The sequence below is a fragment of the Panicum virgatum genome, unplaced genomic scaffold (assembly GCF_016808335.1).
Source record: "Panicum virgatum strain AP13 unplaced genomic scaffold, P.virgatum_v5 scaffold_3868, whole genome shotgun sequence".
Lineage (NCBI taxonomy): Eukaryota > Viridiplantae > Streptophyta > Magnoliopsida > Poales > Poaceae > Panicum > Panicum virgatum.
This window is the reverse complement of record NW_024376347.1, coordinates 9,162-28,617: the sequence shown is the minus strand read 5'-3', so window position 1 is coordinate 28,617 and position 19,456 is coordinate 9,162. Positions and strand designations below refer to the sequence as shown.

Below are 19,456 nucleotides of genomic sequence, written 5' to 3'. Positions count from 1 at the left end.
TCAAGGCCGGGTGGTGGTGGCTGCGATCTGCTACCACTGGCACCGAAATTATCTAGAGTACTATGGGTTGTTCTCACCATCTGAAATATATGAGTTCAAGCATCAGCGATATGATTCGTATAGCTTCCAAGATGCAATGAACAAGTGCGCAACACAATAGAACACAACAAATGCTGTGTAACCAGTTTGTGCAGCGTTAGTCGTTACAAAGAAATTTGTAACTTTCTTTTGGTTCATCGAAACTTTCTGAAATTTTGACAGCAACTAGATAATTTGACGTGCTACACCTTTTGTAGTCAACTCAGAGGCTAATTCTAAAAATAAGATGGTTGAAATTGTCCATTACTACACCTCTGGTTTTCTGAACAGAATCTCTGTATTTAGACCATAACTCCTACTGTATACATCTAATGAAGTTGAAATTTTGTAGGCATGTAGCTTAGAATGTTTGGAGCAACTTTGGTATTCAACCCCAAGGCTAAAACAGTGGTTAAGATGGGTGAAATATTCGGTCTTTGCTTCTCTGTTCTGGCTGTTTTCAGCAGGCCGGGCAATAGGGTTTTGCCTATAGCTCGTAGTATACTAGTCCCACGAAGCTGAAAATTGGTGAGAATCTAGATCAGGGAATTTGTGACCACTTTGTTATTCAACTCATAGCCAAGAAGAGTCATATACAAGGGTGAAAATTTCAGCAATATCCCGTAGGATACAAATTGGACAATGAGATTTCAATTGTACCGGAAGCAAGTTTAGAGTTTCGTAACTCAAAATTTAGGGGTCCCAAAAATTTTTGAATTTTTTTTTTTTTAGGACATGTATTTAGTAATTGTGCACAACTTTTCTAGTTAAGGCTAGGTCTAATTAAAACTTTATGATGGTCTTTTCCTTAAAAGTTTTCCTCACTGGATGTCCAAGAAATTCAGCAAACAGAGGGTTAGTCTTTTCTTCACCAAGGACAATATACTTGGTCAAAAATTCTCAAAATTTTACAAAAGATGCCCAAGGTAGTGTGGAACATTTCATCTAGTCAACACTAAGGCCAGTTCAGAAACTAACAAGGTGATATGCTCAAGGTTTGGAAGTGATGTCAAACCAGAAAACAGATTGTCCAGAGAGTGAGTAAATTGACCATATCTCCCAAACCATTAGGCAAAGATAAATCAAAATTTTACAGTGGGTTCTATATTAAGTCACCTACAACTTTTGTGTTGAACGATTTTTCAGATGAGCAACTTAAGATGGTCGAAAAATTCACTTTAGACAGATTGCTCTAATTTGACAGATTTGCAGAAGGTTACTCTAAATTCGAAAACACTAAGGTAGAGAACTTCAACAATTCTCATATTTTTACAGAAGCTTGGAATTTAGCGTAGATACATTTCATCTTACAGAACAAACTCATTTTGAGGTAATTTACATATTTTCAAAATTCGAGGAATCCAGAATTTTAGATTTTTACAGATTACCTAGATGATCCTTAATGATGGATTTGTAACCTTTTTGATTGGGATTTCTTTTAAACATTTCTTTGCTGAAGGTTTAGGGATGAATGCAGAACATATTCGTCCTCACCAAGGAAAATAATTGCCAAGTAACCTTGGTCTTACGTGGTTAGTTTCGGTGGCATACATAATACGTCTCTCACTATGTAGCTACTCGATATAGCTAGATAGCCTAAAATTCGATTTCGGGTTAGCGTACCTGCAGAAGAGTGACAGTATATAAAATGAACCTTTCGTGCCAGCACTCACGAAAGCGTTCCCATACATTACCGATCACTATAGAACCGGCATCCATACAATTACCGCCGTATGGACAACGTTAAACATACGTTATCGAAACAACGTATTGACTGAGTACCGTCTTTGACGGGGAATTGAATTCCAATTTCGAACCATTACTCCCCATATAATCAACCGAAGTTGGTATATGGGCAGCAGCTCAAGTAGGCCACTGCTTGAGCTCCAGCGTTCGGCTCGCATCACCGACGGGAAGGTCAGACTCGCTCAGCTGACTGAGTAAGCATACCTCCGCGGCGACGTGTAGTTGCAGAATTTAAATTACAGAATTTAATTACTGAAAAGTAATGTGCTGGAAGTTAGCCATACAAAATAAGCCACCTGATTATACCCATAAGATTCCCTAGGGCTTTACGTCCTAGACTTGTCCTTGGAGATCCTAAACTTTTTCAAAGACTTAAATAGTTTTTTAAGTCAAGTTTTAAGTTTGTTGTTAGAAAACAAGGTTGTCATCTCTGGTAGGCTGTCTGCGAGCTCTGATGCCAGCTGTGGCGGAACCACCCAAAACTACTGGGCCCGGGTGCACTGATCTTTGTTGCTAAGCAACTCTGACCCAAATTGGCACTCACCGGTAGTTCCTCGAGTGAAGCCTCGATAAAAGCCACGCTATTCCAGGATCAACAGACAACACTCACACGAAGGTGAGCCCAGAGATTACAACACAGAACATTTCATACATTTCAGAGTTTGCAGCGGAAAAGAAATTTATTACAACCATGTTCAGAGTAGCGAAGGACTACAGAGTTCCATCTACTCAAATTATTCAAGTGTCATAGTTCAGCGGAAGCATTAAAAGGTAACTAGCGAAATAACATGACGCATCGATAAAGCCCGTACGAAAGCGTCACTCAGCGGGAGGGTGGTCAGCACCAGCTGAAGGACCATCCCACTCAAAAGACCAGCCCGGATGCAAGGTACACGGCCAAGCAAGACTTGCAAACAGATCTTCGAAGTTAGTACCTGAAAAACAGTGCCACAAGCAAGGCTGAGTATACTAATACTCAGCAAGACTGACCCGTCACCGGATATAACATAGTCCGATAACTAGACATGCAAGGCTTTTTGGTTGGTGGGGTTTGTTTTGCCAGAAACGCCACTAAATGTTTATCCTTATTTTCAGATTTTATTTAGCCATCTTCTAGTTAGATTAACCATTCTAAGTTTGCATCCAACTCTACACAAACATGGTAGAGCAATCATTTAATCAACCAGCAGTATTATCATCATCATGTTCCACTTGTTACTCTATGTGACCGAAATCATTAAGCAATCTCATGCCGTGAGAGGCGGACGATTCCGAATCGAATTTCAACCTGGCCAGGGGAACCTAGACCACACGCATGGGGATTGACTTCGCTCCCGCCCACGCTACTTTTCCCCTTTCTTTCCAGTCCGTGGATCCGGGTCACCCTCCCCGACTACAGAGTCCGACCACTCTGCACCCGTACGTCGCGACAAAAATATAAACCCTACTTCTACCAAGAGGGTGAATGGTCGTTCCACTCGCCGGTCCAATCAGGTACTTAAGCTTACCGATTACCATATTTCTCGGTATGTGGCTAGTACTTTCAAACGCTTAACGAAATGAGCCACACACCACGACCTTAGCCATTTTTGACTATACCAGCGGGGTATCACAACTACACAACCCCGCCCGTTGTCCTTACATTTCAACAGGAATTAAAGTCAGTACAATTCCTATTTGCTCGCGAGAGGCAGGAAACCACTCGACTTCTACCGTACCTAGTTAGCGGGGCAACTAGTCGAGAAAAAGATCCGGATAACAAACATAGGTACCTAGGGATAATGCACCTAAGGTTTTCGATCAACTCCTAGAAAACGTAAATGCACAATAAAATTATTACAACATATACAAAAAATAGTAAGATGAATATAATGCGTAAAATAATGGGATTATGCACCGGGGCTTGCCTTCTTGGGCACTGTTCAAAAGTAGCCTTGGGCTCTTCCGAACATTGGTTCGGGTCTTGATTCGAGCCAGTACAACTAAGGGAGACACTCTCCGGAGTGGTAGTATTCGCGGGCACCAACTCGTAATCACCGTCGAGTAGATTTACCGTTTCTATATGCATGCAGAAATGATATTGTTACAACATGATATAACATATTTCTTTCCTTCACTATAAAGTTGTAGTCCAGAATAGCACGTGTTTGTTGTGGTGGTCTTAGTTAACTTTATTTTCTGGGCAATCGTTTATAGAGTAGTTCTTAATTTCACTTTACTTCATAAAAGAGCTGTGTGTTTTGATTTTTATTCTTATCATTAAAACATAGCAGACTTTCACTATTTCATAGGAACAAATCTACTCATGAGCTAGTGATGAAAAATTAATGTAACACAGATCCGAATTTAAGCATTCATGTATAAATTTCAGCATCTAACCATAAAGCAATTACCACTACTAACTCATGTAGGTAGATTACTCTAGTTGCTTCACCTTTTTGCACAGAAGGTTTGACATGGGTTCTGGTGCTACAAATTTTATGGGAGCATCTACCAAGCATCTACTCAGTACTGTAATTTTTCCAGATTTTATTCACTTATACAGCTGAGGTAATAAAAAGAACAAAAACAACAAGCCATTAACTAAGATTAATTCTCCAAAGAGTTGTGCTAGGGATATGATTCTCAAATTTTTACCAGAGCCTAAAAATGGACTAAGCATGCTTCAGTAAAATTTTTAGGCATTATTTTTAGAAGATGAATTACTCATGCATTAAACTAGATATGAACATGCATATTCATTTGGACTTTAACATGACTAGTACTGCATATGAAACTTTTACCATAGCTACTTATCATTATAACTAGTAACATGTCCAAAGTTGAAGGCCAAAAATGACATATTTCTTCCAGAACAAAAATAACAAAACTAAACATGATATCTCAAGCATGGATTATAACTGTAATACTATTCAGTAAATGGTGCTCAAACTTTGTAGGAATGTTTATATGACTAAACCAAGGTTTCAGAAATAAACCTAGATTTTTCTAAGCACAGAAACTATATATCACAAATAAAGCCTACTTATCAAGCATTAACTCAAATATATAGTTAATTAGTTCAATAATTTCTCAAACTTGCACAACAGTAATGATTTAGTAACATTCATACACAGAAAAAGTTTCATACATAGATCACTAACATTTCTACCAGAATTAATATATGAGCAATACTAGTAGATTTAGGAATCTTGATCATTTGAGCAAGCAAACAACTTCAAAAAGAGCCCATATTTTTACCAGGTTCTTCTAACAGTACTAAGTTCAACCTATCCAAAAATCAAGCATAGTTGCTGAACCAAACTCCTAGAACATTTAAGTGCCATTTACTTTAGTCTTTTTCATAGATTAAAATGTGAGCAAAATATGAACATGTGACTGTAACAAAAGTTGTAGTTCTTGTTCTAAGGATTCCAGAACAGTTGAGTTTGCATTTTTACGATTTTTCTACGATTTTCTAGGAATTTTTGAAGTTTGCTGTTTGGAGGTTCATGTACATTTTGCAGTTGGACCCCTGGAAGTTTTGGTTCTTTTAACTTGGGGTCCCCGGCGGAAATCACAGAACAGGGGAGAAACGGCGGGGCGATTTCCGGCGATGTCCGGCCCCGGCGGCGTGGGCTAGGGTGGGGAAAAGGTAGAGGAGCTCGAGAGCTACCTGAGGGTACCTTGGGTTGGGGCTGGGGCGACTCGAGGCGGCGGCTCCACAGGAGCAGGCGGCCGACGGTGGTTGGTGGCGGCGGTGGCGCCACTCCGGCGAGGGAAAGGCGGCGGGGCTTGGCCGGTGAGGTGCAGGGCGGTGAGAGGAACCCGTTCAGGGGCTCTATTGGAGCCGAGGAGGGGCGGAACGGCGGCTCCACGGAGCTCCGGCGGTGTCCGGCAATGGTGGCGAGGGCCGGCGGCCTTGCTGGGCACGCGCGAGGGGCTGGGCTCTGCCCTTTATAGGCCTGGAAGGAGGGGGAGGTCGTGCTAGGGGCGAGCTGCCTGGGGGAAGGGTCGCCCGGGGGAGCTGGGTCAGGGGCACGGCAGCGGCCGGCCATGGCAGTCGCCGTGGCGAGTGGTGGCACTGGCAGGGCGCGTGGCGAGCTCGGATGGTGCCAGGGAAGGCCGGGTTCAAGCAAACCAGGGGCGCGGGGCTGGTTTTGGGCGGAGGCACGACGCGTGGGCGGCCAGGTGGCCGGCGCCGGCGTACGGACGCCGTCGTAGGCGCGGTGCAGGGAGCCGGAGGTGGAAGAAACGGTGAGTGGCAATTTCGTAAATAAACCGAAGTTCCAAACTCAGTTCTGTAATTTCAAATTTTCTCCCTCTTCTTGGCTCCAAATGAAAAAGTGTTGAATACTACTTTTGCTCAGTTTTTCGAGATCTACAACTTTCGTGTTATGCACTTTTTCATTAGAGCAATGGTTTGAGAGTTATTTAATTATTTTCAAAAACTACCATTTAAAGTACTTATCATTTCATGTGAATTTTGTCACTTTTACTCCTAGGCTTCAACTAGGTTTTTGTTGAACATGACATGGTGAATATGTCTATTTATTTTCATATGCATATTTGCATTGTTTTGCAAAGTATTTTTAACTTCCTTATTACTAGAAATTGAACTCATATTTGATTTGTGTAAATCTTGAATTTGCCAAAAAGTCTTTTTAAATTAAACTATGTGTCACAAGAATATGAGTGTGTCTTCATACTAAATTTTTGTGACAAAATGAGCATGAGAGTTCTATAAGTTTTATATCCACACATACTCATATACAAGGATGCATTATTGTTTTGTATAAATATTTGACATTATGTGCTAAAGGAATATTTATGGTTCCTTATTGGAATTATTATTTTGTTTGAACTAGCAGATCTTCACGAATCATGAATGGTGCCATTAACCATTTCATGTGATGGTTTTCCAGTTTGAAATTTGATTTGCAATGAAAGTTTATGGCCCATTATGAAAGGTGTATTGTATTGCCTTATTACCACACATGTTAAGCCAAGATTAAAAGTGTACCAAATATTATTTTTCAAGCATTGCACTCAAACACATGCACACCTACATTTACACACAAGTTTACAAAAGCAATTTGATGAGGTTTTATTTAAGCTTTCTTGGCTCATTTAAGTGTGAGGTTATGTTAATTGCCTGGCTTTGGTTAAACTGACACCAGAGGTGTCACAAAGACATTCCTACCTTTGTCTTGTCACCTGAAGCATTGGAAGTTGTCTGAGTGTGCTGGGAAGTGGACCACAGAATCTAATTACCACTGCCAATTCCATTTCGAGAGGTCCAATTCATTCTTCTATCATAGCCACCTACAAAACACCGGACGTGAGTGGGAGGTGGTGCAACACATGACAGCATGGGAATTATTGAAGACTTTTCTCATGGATAATGCACTAGGGGAGCTTCGATATCTACAAGAGCTAAACATTCTGAACTGCTGTCGCCTTAGTAGCCTTCCTCAAGCAATGGGGCAACTCACATCCCTCCAGGTGCTACGGATAGGAACGTGCGATGGACTTAGCAGTTGCCGGAATGCTTGGGCGAGCTCTGTTCTCTTCGAACTCTACATGTTGAATGGCTGCCCAAAATAAAGAGCCTTCCCCAATTGCTGCAGCATCAGCATATCACATCACTTGAGGATCTCAGGATTCATGCATGTCATGCACTTCATGAGCTGCCTGAATGGCTGGGAGATCTCTGTGCTCTATGCAAACTCCACATTTCTGGGTTGGATGGGCTGGCTTGCTTTCCCGAATCCATGTGCCGGCTCACATCTCTTAAAGAGCTCTACATCGACAGCTGCCCACGCATCACATCCTTTCCGCAGGGGATGGAAAGCCTGGCCTCCCTTGAAAAGCTATGCATCTCTAGGTTAGGAGGAATCGTATCCTTGCCAGAGGGCATAAAAGGCTTCACCGCTCTGAAGAAATTGGAGATCATTGACTGTCAGGGAATAAAATCCTTGCCATAGGGTATAAAATGCCTCACCACTCTGAAGAAATTGGTGATCAAGAAGTGCCCTGATCTGGCGAGGCGCTCCGAGGAAGGAAAGGGGAAGGACTGGCACCTCATTTCCCACATCCTTGATGTGTGGATTGATTGAGGTGAGTCATGGGCCCTTTTTTTCTACTCCCTCCGAATTTAAATATTTGTCGCGGTTGACTTTTTTTGCAACATTGAATCATCCGTGTGTGTGTGTGTGTGTGTGTGTGTGTGTGTGTGTGTGTGTGTGTGTGTGTATACAAGAGTGGTTTTTTTTGGGTATAGCAGGACTTGAACCTGCGACCTTTAGGTTAAAAGCCCAGTTCGAGAGAGGGGGTTTAGGAATTCTATGCCATACAGCAGTATCTACAACCCCTTTTCGGGCTCCGTAGCACCAACGTAGTCTTAGCCCTAGAACACATGGGGCTTGGAGCACTGATAATAAGTCTGTATGATACTAGGTCAACTATACCTGGGCAAGTACTCCCCTAATGTGCCGATTGCTAGCGCATCTAGGGCCCCCCCTTTTTTCCCAGAATGATGACATCAGCATGACCTCCATAGTATCCCCTACGAATAAACTCCTCAGCAGTCCACCTTTCCTTTTGATGGCTTGGCTTTCTTTTCTGTCGCTCCTATGTAGTGGTCAGAGGTTGACTTGCACAAGGAAAAGAAGAAAGGGAGATCTCTCGTTAGGTCTTGGTGATGACCGCCTATGGACTTCTTCCACTTAGCAGCTTCCGACATAGCTTACTCTTAGCTATACCGCTAGGAACCGGATAAAATCGTATATCAAAACAACTTCTGGCATCACCGGAGGGATCGAAACCAACTATCATTTTTTTACCATTTGCTACAGTCACTATCACTGAACTAGTACCGTACTTTCCACTCAACCAAAGAAAGATAATGGAGAGTTGACCGAAGTGAGCACTACCTTATCGAACCTACAGAAAACCTAATTAAATTTATTTAGGCTCCTAATTTGAAAATACGGGTGTTACAAACCTACCCCCCTTAAAAGGAATCTTGTCCTCAAGATTCGGCTAGGCTAGCAAAGAGCTGAGAGAATTCTGCCTGTAACTCATCTTCTCTTTCCCAAGTAGCCTCATCCTCTGCATGATGACTCCACTGAACCTTACACATTCGTATCCTCTTACTCCGAGTAATTCTCTCTAGTGTATCCAAAATTTTGACTGGATACTCGGTATAAGTCAGATTATCCTGGGTCCGAAGGGATTTGAATTCCACCGTTTCATATCAATGTCCCCAGAAGCAAGGAGTGTAGTAAAAAGCAGGCATTAAAGTAGGTGACTATCTTTTTGATAGGCGCCTCTATCTGTATGGGGAATTCGCTGCTGAAAGTTGACCCAATCATGATATTGAAGGATGGGACCTTTTCTCGAAGGTTGGAAAGTTCCATTCGTCAGACCTTTTTACAGCAGTTGAATGGGTTTAGCCTAGTTTCCGCAAACTGATGAACGGATTCGCCTCTGGCCTCTGGGCACGTCGGAACCCGCGCCCCAAGACATCAGTCCTTTTTCTGCTTGACCCGATGCAATGGAGGGTCCCACTCTAGTATCTGCTTTCTATACCATAACTCCTCTTTTCCCTACTGAGATAGATTTCAGGAGTACCCTGGCCGATGAAGGAAGCTTTTTCTTTCCATAGCCGGCCAAAGTACGCATCTCATGTGCAAAGAGACGATCTTCCGGGTGAATAAAAAATGGATCTAGTGGGCTCTCAATTACAGACGGGGTCCATGTTGTCGGTAAGCACAACGGTGATATCACTGCTCCGTCCTCTTTTCGGATGATCAGCCACACTGGGACTGAGACACGGCCCAGACTCCCACGGGGGTGAGCGTGAAGAAAGGACACTACCATCAAAGAAAGACAGCTCTCAAATGGATTTGCGTCAATGGGGAAAACCCTGGTTTAAGAAGGGAAAGGCCCGGGTAGAAGAATGGGACCTATTCTGGGACATACAATGCATTACAGACGTATGATCTATGAAGGAAAATGAGGATGACAACAGTAGCTGGATAACTAAATCCTTTTTTAGCTTGCGGATCATCTCACTCAACCACTCACGGCTGGGGCCAAATCGAAGAACTGGCCCGCTTGCTTTGTTTGGAAATGGACTCGATATACCATCTAAATTCCCCGGTATCGTGTGGGGACAAACACATGGGGACTATTATCAGCCAGCCCTTTTTCTGTTGCTGCGCGTTGGAGGAAATCCCATCATATAGGAATATATTGTTTCGATTTGGTTTTGATTTACTGATTTCTAATCTCCAATTTCACTTCCGCGTGCACATTCCAGATAATTGTTGAGTATAGATCCAATTTTGTTGGATATCAATAGACCAAAATCATGGACTACATCGGCTAATCTAATTGCTCATCTGATGAACATGTCAGTCAGTTCTCCCTTCCATGCCCACAGCAGATGCTACGGGGTAATTGCCACCGGCCCGCGAATTGAGGATGCATCCCGTTCTTCTTTTCTTTTTAACTAATTCCTGTAACATATAGTCCTAATTTCCTTTCTCTGTTCAAACTATCTTTAACAAAATATCTCATGTTCAAACTATCTTTAACGATAAAACTAATCATAACAAAATAAGCGATAATTTCTACGTGAATTTTAATTACTGCTTGCCTATTAATTGCAGGGTTAAGCGGAAGCCCATGATCAGCCTGTCGGTCAAGATGAAAGACCTGCATCTGCATGGGTGAAGAGGTAGATCAAGATCTTGACGCTGTATGACGTCAACCAATCCATCGCAACCTTTGAAGTTGATTTTGTCGAGTGGCCTCTGCTTTGCCACGAAGAGATGCACTGGTTAGTTTTCTGTCTAACTACTTCGATCCTGCCTATGTACTCAAGCAGGCAGCCTGTGAGAGCTTCCTTTGCTGCCTCACGCCATGAAGCAATCTGCTGAGCTGCACCTGCACGGTTTGTTCTCCATATTCGGTTGTTTGTATTGTACTGTATCCACCACACAACCCTATTTTCTCAGATCCAGTGTATTTGCCGGAACAAGCAGTGCTTGTTTGGTTTCATTCACAAACGATATTTCATTGCGGTTTCAGAAAAGGGGGAGAAAACATTCTGCTCTACTTGCTCGGTTACAAGCTAATGGATTATGGATGCTCCTGGAGAGATGGAGCAAGCCAGGGGCGACTAGCCTCCGACTTGCCGGTTGCCGCCTCTGCCATGGCGCGGCCCGGCGTCTGCGCGTGGTAGCACAACTATGCAAGGGTGGTCGCAGCTAGCCAAGGTATGGTGGGTGTGCCAAGGCATGGCTAGGTGGCCGCGTGAACACGGCAATTGGCGATGCACACCACCTGTTGGGCGAAATGTGTGGCCCGTGAGACATTGTTCGGATTTCACCTTTATATCTTTTCCTTTCTGTTTATCTTGAATTGATTCTGCTTCTTCTGCATTACGGTTGGTTTTGAACCCCAAGACGGAAGAAGATGGCCGTGGCCGAGGCATGGACTCATCAAGGTGAACGGCGACACCCACAGCCAAAAAGTACGTCGACAAGGCCACCAAGAAGGAGGTCAAGGACATCTTTCGGCCGCTATGACCGCACCCTCCTCGTCGCCGACCCCAGGCGCTGCGAGCCCAAGAAGTTTGGTGGGCGCGGAGGTACCAAAAATCGTGTCGTAATTGCTAGATCATGTATCAATTGGTGTTGCGTGTTCTGGTTCTATACCTAGCTACATCTTTACATATATGCTATGGGACTTTAGAATTTTAAGCCTAGTAGTCTCGTACGTTTTTGAATAATCTTACTATTACTAATTAGAGGTCTAAAAAGATGCACTGTTTACGAGACGCATTAGAAAAAGAAAAAATCTAAAAAATCCCACAATAATCAGAAACATCTGTCCTTCTATTTTAAACCATGATCAACCATAGCCATTGGATTAACATCAGCTACCTAGCCTTCTATTCCCACATAGTTGATCCACTAGCAGATCCAACAAGGATCGATACACAACTTGGACACTTTTTTTTCCTTTTCTATTAAAATATGTAGAACCATACGCGGATACGCCCCTAAGCAACGGGCAACTAAAAAGTGTACTAGAGCTTACTAAAATATTGCTACCCCTACAATAATCACGCCTAAAACTCTTTATTTTTTTCCGGGTTTTCTCTATGCGAGCTTTGGTGACCAAATGTTACATTCGGTACGGGGCTGATTAATGTGGTAAAAAGAGACTACTAATACTATGTGATAACGAAACTTGATTAATGGTGACGAGGTTTCATATCCGACTGTGTTGCAAAGATGAACATGCATGGAAATTCTACTGCACCAGTTTCTCTACTTCTGCCTCCTTTATCAATGTATAAAGTGAAAATACACCGGTATTTCACACTCAAAGATTATATTAATTTCCTACCGATACATCAATATTTCACATAGGAACATCATCAAATCGACGGTAAGTAACCCGTTGAATGGTGATTTAAACCTATAAGGATTACAGAAGCACTGTTTGCACAATTTCAATCTTTTTTTTCTAAAGGGGCTATTGCAAAACTACCCTCATTTCGTCCTCTGATTGCATGTTTGGCCCCCTTTTTTTTACATTGCATGTTTGCCCCTTTTTTTTTGAATCTAAAGCTTCCAGTTGCCCCTATTCTGTTAAGAGCCGGTGACGGTGTTAAATGGCAGTTGAAAAGACACATAAGCCCTTGTGGGACCCACTCGTCAGCATCAACAAAGAGTCAAAGACATCCGCTCACCGGCGGAGGAGGAGGCGGCGCTCTACGGCGCTCGTCGGCGTGGGACTGGGAGGCAGCTGGCCGCGCCCGGCGCCGCCGCGCGGGTGTACAACTGGATGCTGGAGGAGCGGGCCCCAGTGCGCAGCCTCGCCCACGCGCCCCTCAACGACGCCGTTGCCGCGTGGGACTGGCGCGGCCGCTGCGGCGATGACGGCGGTGGTGGCGTCGCCGCCTTCTCTACGCTCACGGGCGACCTGAGCCACTGCTTCCGCGTCGCGCACGGCCGCCAGCCCAGGTCCTTCACCGCCGGCGCGCTAGCATTCAGCTGGGGTGCTGGCGGTCGAGCTCCGGACCTCCGGCGGCGTGCGCTGGCAGTCGCGGAGCAAGCTGTTGGCGTCGAGCGGGAAGACCAAGGCGCTCGGCGGGACAGCGCGCCACCTCCTCTCCTGCTAGCCGCCGTCGTGAGGAGGAGCGGGCCGGGCCCATGGCCGGCGCCACGGGCCTCGTCCCTGTCTTCACCCCGGTGGCGGCGAGGCAGGAAGAGGCGGAGAGGCGACGCTCGCCGGCGCGGGACGAGGGCGCGGGGGAGGAGAGAGGCGACGCTCGCAGGCTGCCACAGGATCCGCCCGTTCCTCCGCGCGGTCGGTGGCCACGGGCTCCGCCTGCTCCTCCGCACTACTGGCGGGCGGGCGCGGCCTCCCGACCCCCGCGCGACTCCGGCCGCCCAAGCAGCCCCACCCGCTCCCTTCGCCCCTCTGCCTTTCCCCCGCGCCTCAATCTTCTGCCACCTCCGCCGGTCCTCCCCCAATGAGAGAGCCAACAGAGCAGGGGTAGGAGAGACATTTCCTATCTAGATTTTCCATACTTCCTTTTCTTTATTCGCTGGAAGCTGCCTCGGTGGACGCCGTTGGAAATCAGGGGCAAACGGATGATTCACACATGAAAAATAGGGGCAAACATGCAAACCTTAAAAAGAAGGGGCAAACATACAGTTGTAGGTACAAACGAGGGCAGATATGCAATTTGCCCTTTTTTAAAGTATTGTGGCCTTAAGGATTGAAGCTATAACCTTCGGCTAACACACAAGCAGAACCTCAAATTTAGTTTCTATATTGAAAAGTTGACCAAGTAGCACATACTACTAGCATGTTAATCCAGGCAAAAACAAGTGACCTACTCCTGCAAACAATAAGTTCAGTAGTGCAACTGGGGACAGCCCTGCTCAGACTCAGTGGAGCTTCTCCACTTGGATCTCCACCTGCAGGGTGGAGCCGCGGACGGGCTCCCCCGGCAGCGACACGACGCCGGCGACGTCCACACGAACTCCCAGCTCAGCCTCGCCGCGAACCGTGCCGTCCCCGCCGGCCACCACGCACTGCACGGTGCCCGCGCCCTGCCGCAGCACTAGGAACACCACGCGACGCCCCACGCCGCGCACGCGCCCGCGCCCCGCGGCGCCTGTCGGCTCCAGCAACGCCAAGTCCGCCCACGCGTACCCCTCCTGCAGCCGTCGGACCTCTCCCATGGTGGCCGCCGTAGTCCTCCCCCTCGTGGTGCTCACGTCCGAAAGCCATGGGTGTCTGGGAGCATAGGAACAAAAGAAGAAGGCAACGGCCACACAGTTTGACGGCCGCCGAAGTCTGTTCAAAGAGGAACGAATGGATTCGGGAGGAAAAGATAGGGGATTGGTGGGGGGAAGAGGAGGGTGTGCGTAGGGGTCCCACATGACAGTCCAAGGTGGCATACCCGTTTGGACCTCGTTGAGACCCGAACTGAGTTTAGGGACCCAATCATCTACTTTCAGAGTTCGGGGACCGGGATGACACAGCGTGACAAGTTTAGGGACCGAAGATGTATTTTACTCTTTATCAATCTTATCTGCTTGTCTTTTCACCTCAATTTTCGTCCAAAGGAAGCTAAAATATTACATTCAATGTATCATCATACCCCAAAAAACTAATTATTTCACGTTACAAAAACTAGCCAATGCACTGTCACGGGTTGATCGGCTGGTGTCATAAGAATGCGAATACTCTTGGCTAGTCTATCTAGTATGGTTATGCTTGTTACCTATAGGCTATAGCAAGGAGAGGACGAGGGCACTGCAGCCACCCATAGGACCCACGGCGCCGGACATGCGGCGCCATCCCCCTTCCTATCGCACCCCTCCAACGCCCGCAGAACCCCTCGTCACATCCCACTGCTCCCGGCTACGGGGCCCGTGCTCGGGATGCTGCGCCACAGGGCCGGGCTTTGCCTCCTCCCTCGGCTCCACCGGCGCCACCCCCCCCACCTGCGCCAGAGCAACCGTCGTTTGGCACCCTCATCCCACTGCCCGTGGAGGCGCCCAGCTGTCCACACGCTGGTGAAGAGCAAGGTGCGAGCGCCGAGCGACGAAGAAGGCCGGTGCTCCGCGGGTCCTCCCGGCGCCTGGGCAGCTGCCTGGATAGTAACAGCAGCACTGTCTTCGGCGCACACCTACTGTCATAGATATGCTAGCTTGCCAAATGTCTGACACACGCTGCATGTGTTCGACAGAATGTCGACTAATAATATGTCCGTTTAGATCGCAGTGATCAAGGCTTTATTTGTCCAGTAAGTAGGCAGAACCGGTCCACTGATTACTTGAGCCACTCGCTATTCCTTTAGGCAAAAATTATTTCTAGGTATAATGGCCTTATATTTTGATCCAGTGATTTCAGTGGACAATGCTATGCTACTATTTTTAATATCCGTAGACTTAATATGCTTCACAAGGTACTGAAATTCAAACATGGAATAGGTAACAAAGGCTACCCTACTTGTACGACCTTTGTTAGCGTTTCTGGTACTTTAATTGTAAATTAGTAGTCGCTTGCATCTCGTTGTCCGTTGTGCAAGGCCAACTGAAGACTACGATTACATTGTATATTACCTTGCTAAATGAGCTTCCACCCTGAACTGTCAAACAACATTCTTTCAAAATAATAGGGAATTGCCTGAACAAAAAGATTGATTTTTTCCAAACATACAAACTAAAACTGAGTACTCCTAGCTAACACATGTAAACTATAAATCTTATTTGAGAGTTTTGCATTGTAATTTTTCTCATGTTCATAGTTGGCCATAATACTAGTGTGTTCAGGCAATATTGGTCATAGTACCAGCGTGCATTGGACAACATGAGCCATGTTGAAGTTAAAGAAAAGAAACAATAAATAAATCTCTATGCCTTCATAACATCACAAAGATACTAGTGGGACAATATGATAAGGAATCTGCCAGTACTGAATTTTCATTATTCCAAAGATACATGCACAAAGGCTGACTGTCCAGGCATAAACTATGACAACGAGTAAGCTACTTTTGCTTATACTCTCCCCCGAATCAGTTCTTCATACTTTCCTGTCTGTTAACCCTTTGATGCTAAAGCATCACTGATTCACTGTGATTTGAATCTTAATGCTACAATGCTTTGTATTGTCCTTATGCAAAAATGAGTGGGCTAAGTATCACAAATTAAAATTTTTATTGCTATTTTACCTTATGATCTATACTTCCTACTATACTGTAACTTTCAGAGCATGCAAGCTGATCCCAAAGATATCAAACTACTGAGCAGAAGAAGACCACCTGATTGAGTGCCATCTATAGTTCTATACATGTAGCATGTTGCTTAGCATTTTGGTGCCATCATAGCATTGTGATAGTTAATCTTTATATTATCATGGATTGGTTCACTCTGGTACTTCACTTTGATAGACACATTTTCTTGCTAGGGGTCGGGCGAGATAGGCCAACAAGTGCACTTGAATGCTGGATCTAGGCAAATGCTTCCATACTAGGAACAATACTCTAATGAAACATCGAGTTGCTCCAGAACAATAACAATGCACAAGACGGAATTTTCTGACCCAAATCTTAAGCTGGCCATCAGATTTTAACTCAGGTGACAAATTTACCTTTTTATTATTACACAACATTGTCCTTTTGCAATATGATCATCCTACGTATGCAACAGCTAACTATATACTCAGAATAGGCTATGGAACCATTAAAACATGGGATTAATCTGTTTTTTTAATGAACCTGCAGGAGAGCTGCATGTTATATTGAAAAGTAGGAAACGCCCAGAGGGGCGAAGGTAAAATTTACAAGGCAGAACAAGAAAAACGGAGCTCCAACAGCTGCCAAGTGGGATTAATATGTTTGATCTTGCTAATATTGACATAGTGTACTGGTCAACTCCATTGAGGGTGCGGCAAAGCCGCGCTGTGTTTCTAGTATATACTTATTATCATTTGAATGGACAACACACAATCAGGAGCTAGCACAAGTGCACAACTATTAACTACTATGAATAGCTACGTCAGTGCACTAATTAGTTGGACGATCCTTCAAGTTCGTGCTAGTGCACCTTGTTTGAAATCTTTCTTCCCTTTTCCTGCTTCTCCTATGAGTGGGAAGACTGCTGTTGATGTATGCAGATGAGTCACAACTCTTCAGTCTCTCAATCTTTCTGCTTGTGTGCCATGTTTGTATACTGAATTCTGGGTGAGCTTTTTTCTTTGGTCCTGGTTCTACTTTTTGTATGTAGCAGTGCTGTTTTTTCTGTGAGGAGATGGTGTGATGATCAAATTTTTTCCCTATTGGTTTTATTGGCCACCATGATGGTGTGATGATCAAATTTTTTCCCTATTGGTTTTATTGGCCACCATGATGGTTCAAACTGTATTAGCTCTATCTGATCATTTCCTTCACAATCTAATTTTTTGAAACCGTTGAAGCCTTTATTTTATCTCTGCCGTGTTGTTTCAACGATGTTTCAACAATGCCGGTCCCAAGCCCGGATAAAGGAGGAGGGTTGTGTTAGGCGTGGCGAGCCAATGTAGAACCCAGCTACTCTTATGGAGATGAAACCCAAGAGAAAACCATTGGGGCGTAACCCTCTTAGCTGCGCGCCATATCGCAACCCGGGTATGGTGTTAAATGAGCAAGGGCCGGGCCGTCACCCCCTTGGTGCCGCGCCGTATCGTGATCTGGACGCGGTGTTAAGTGGGCAAGGATCGGGTCGTCGCTTCCTCAGTGGCGCACTACATCGTCTCCTGGGTGTAGTACTAAATGAGCAAGGGTCTTCGCACCTGACTCGGCTAGTGCGAGGGGTAAGGAAGCTAGTCGTGCCAACTAGGATCCATCTAGGTAGCTGGAATGTAGGGTCCCTCACAGGTACGTTAAGAGAGTTAGTTGACACAGCGATTAGGAGACGTGTAAATATCCTATGCGTCCAGGAGACGAAATGGAAGGGTCAGAAAGCGAAGGAGGTGGAGAACACAGGCTTCAAGCTTTGGTACACAGGAACAGTTGCAAACAAAAATGGAGTGGGCATCTTGATTGACAAGAGTCTGAAAAATGGAGTGGTGGACGTCAAGAGGCTGGGGGTAGGATCATCCTAGTCAAGCTTGTTGTTGGTGACTTAGTCTTCAACGTTATAAGTGCGTATGCTCCCCAGGTAGGCCATGATGAGAGTACAAAGAGGCAGTTTTGGGATGACCTAGATAGCTTGGTTAGAGCGGTACCCACCAGTGAGAAGCTTTTCATAGAAGGAGATCTCAATGGCCATGTAGGGTTGTCTAATGCAAGTTACGAGGTGGCACATGGAGGGTTTGGGTATGGTAGTAGGAATCAGGAGGGAGAGGAAGTCTTAGACTTTGCTATAGCTTACAATCTGATGGTAGCCAACAACTTCTTTAGGGAGGTGACCTTCTGTAGTGGCCATCACGCTTGTCAGATTGACTTCATTCTCAAAAGAAGAGAGGATAAGAGGACATGCTTGGATTGTAAGGTAATACCGGGAGAGTGTGTTGTCTCTCAACACAAGCTCGTGTGGCTGATTTCCGCTTTCGTCTACGTACCAGATGGGATGAACAAGTCAAAGCCGTGAGAACGAAGTGGTGGAAACTAAAAGAGGCGGCGTCGGAAGACTTTAAGAGAAGGGTTATCACGGAGGGCTCTTGGGAAGAAGGGGAAGATGCAAACAACACGTGGAAGAAGATGGCAACTTGCATTAGGAAGGTGGCTGCGGAAGTGCTTGGTGTTACCAAAGGGAGCAAAGGTGCAACTAAAGAGACTTGGTGGTGGAGCGAGGATGTACAAAAGGCCCTTAAGGAGAAGAAAGAGCGATACAAATGTGTGTTCTATGATAGGAGTACAGATAACATAGAGAGGTACAAGGTGGCAAAGAAGTTTGCAAAGCGAGTAGTGAGTGAGGCAAAGGGCAGAGCATATGATGACCTTTACCAAAGGCTGAGTACAAAGGAAGGAGAGAAGGACGTTTACAAGATGGCTAGGGTTCGTGATAGGAAGATAATGGACCTCAATCAAGTCAAGTGTATTAAGGATGCAAGGGATCAACTCTTGGTTACGGAGGAGGACATCAAACTAAGGTGGCGTGAGTACTTTGATAACATGTTCAATGGGGAGAGTGAGAGCACGTCCATTGAGTTGGACGACTCCTTTGATGATGGCAATAGACACTTTGTGCGTAGGATTCAAGAGTTTGAGGTTAGAGAAGCCATAAAAAGGATGAAAGGGGGCAAGGCACTGGGCCCTGGTGCGGTCCCAATTGAGGTGTGGAGATGCCTAGGAGATATAGCTATTGTTTGGCTAACAAAGCTTTTTAACCAGATTGTGCGATCGAACAAGATTCCCAAAGAGTGAAGGAGAAGTATATTAGTACCAATCGTCAAGAACAAGGGAGATATCAAAAGCTGCACTAACTACAGAGGGATTAAGCTGATGAGCCATATGATGAAGCTATGGGAGAGAGTTATAGAGCATCGTTTGAGAAGATTGATGTGTATTACCATGAACCAATTTGGGTTCATGCCAGGGAGATCAACCATAGAAGCAATTTTTCTTTTAAGA

At 45.1% G+C, this 19,456-nt stretch overlaps 1 long non-coding RNA gene and 1 other non-coding gene across 2 annotated transcripts; both read left to right on the top strand.

The window, feature by feature from the left end:
• The first annotated feature begins 11,054 nt into the window (after positions 1-11,054).
• Positions 11,055-16,873, top strand: LOC120694171. The gene is made up of 4 exons (XR_005683361.1): positions 11,055-11,180; positions 11,280-11,464; positions 16,312-16,481; positions 16,628-16,873. It is a non-coding gene; the product is annotated as an uncharacterized LOC120694171 (long non-coding RNA).
• A 327-nt stretch (positions 16,874-17,200) lies between these two features.
• On the top strand, positions 17,201-17,286 carry LOC120694172. Its single transcript, XR_005683362.1, has one exon. It is a non-coding gene; the product is annotated as a small nucleolar RNA Z102/R77 (small nucleolar RNA).
• Positions 17,287-19,456: the final 2,170 nt, after the last annotated feature.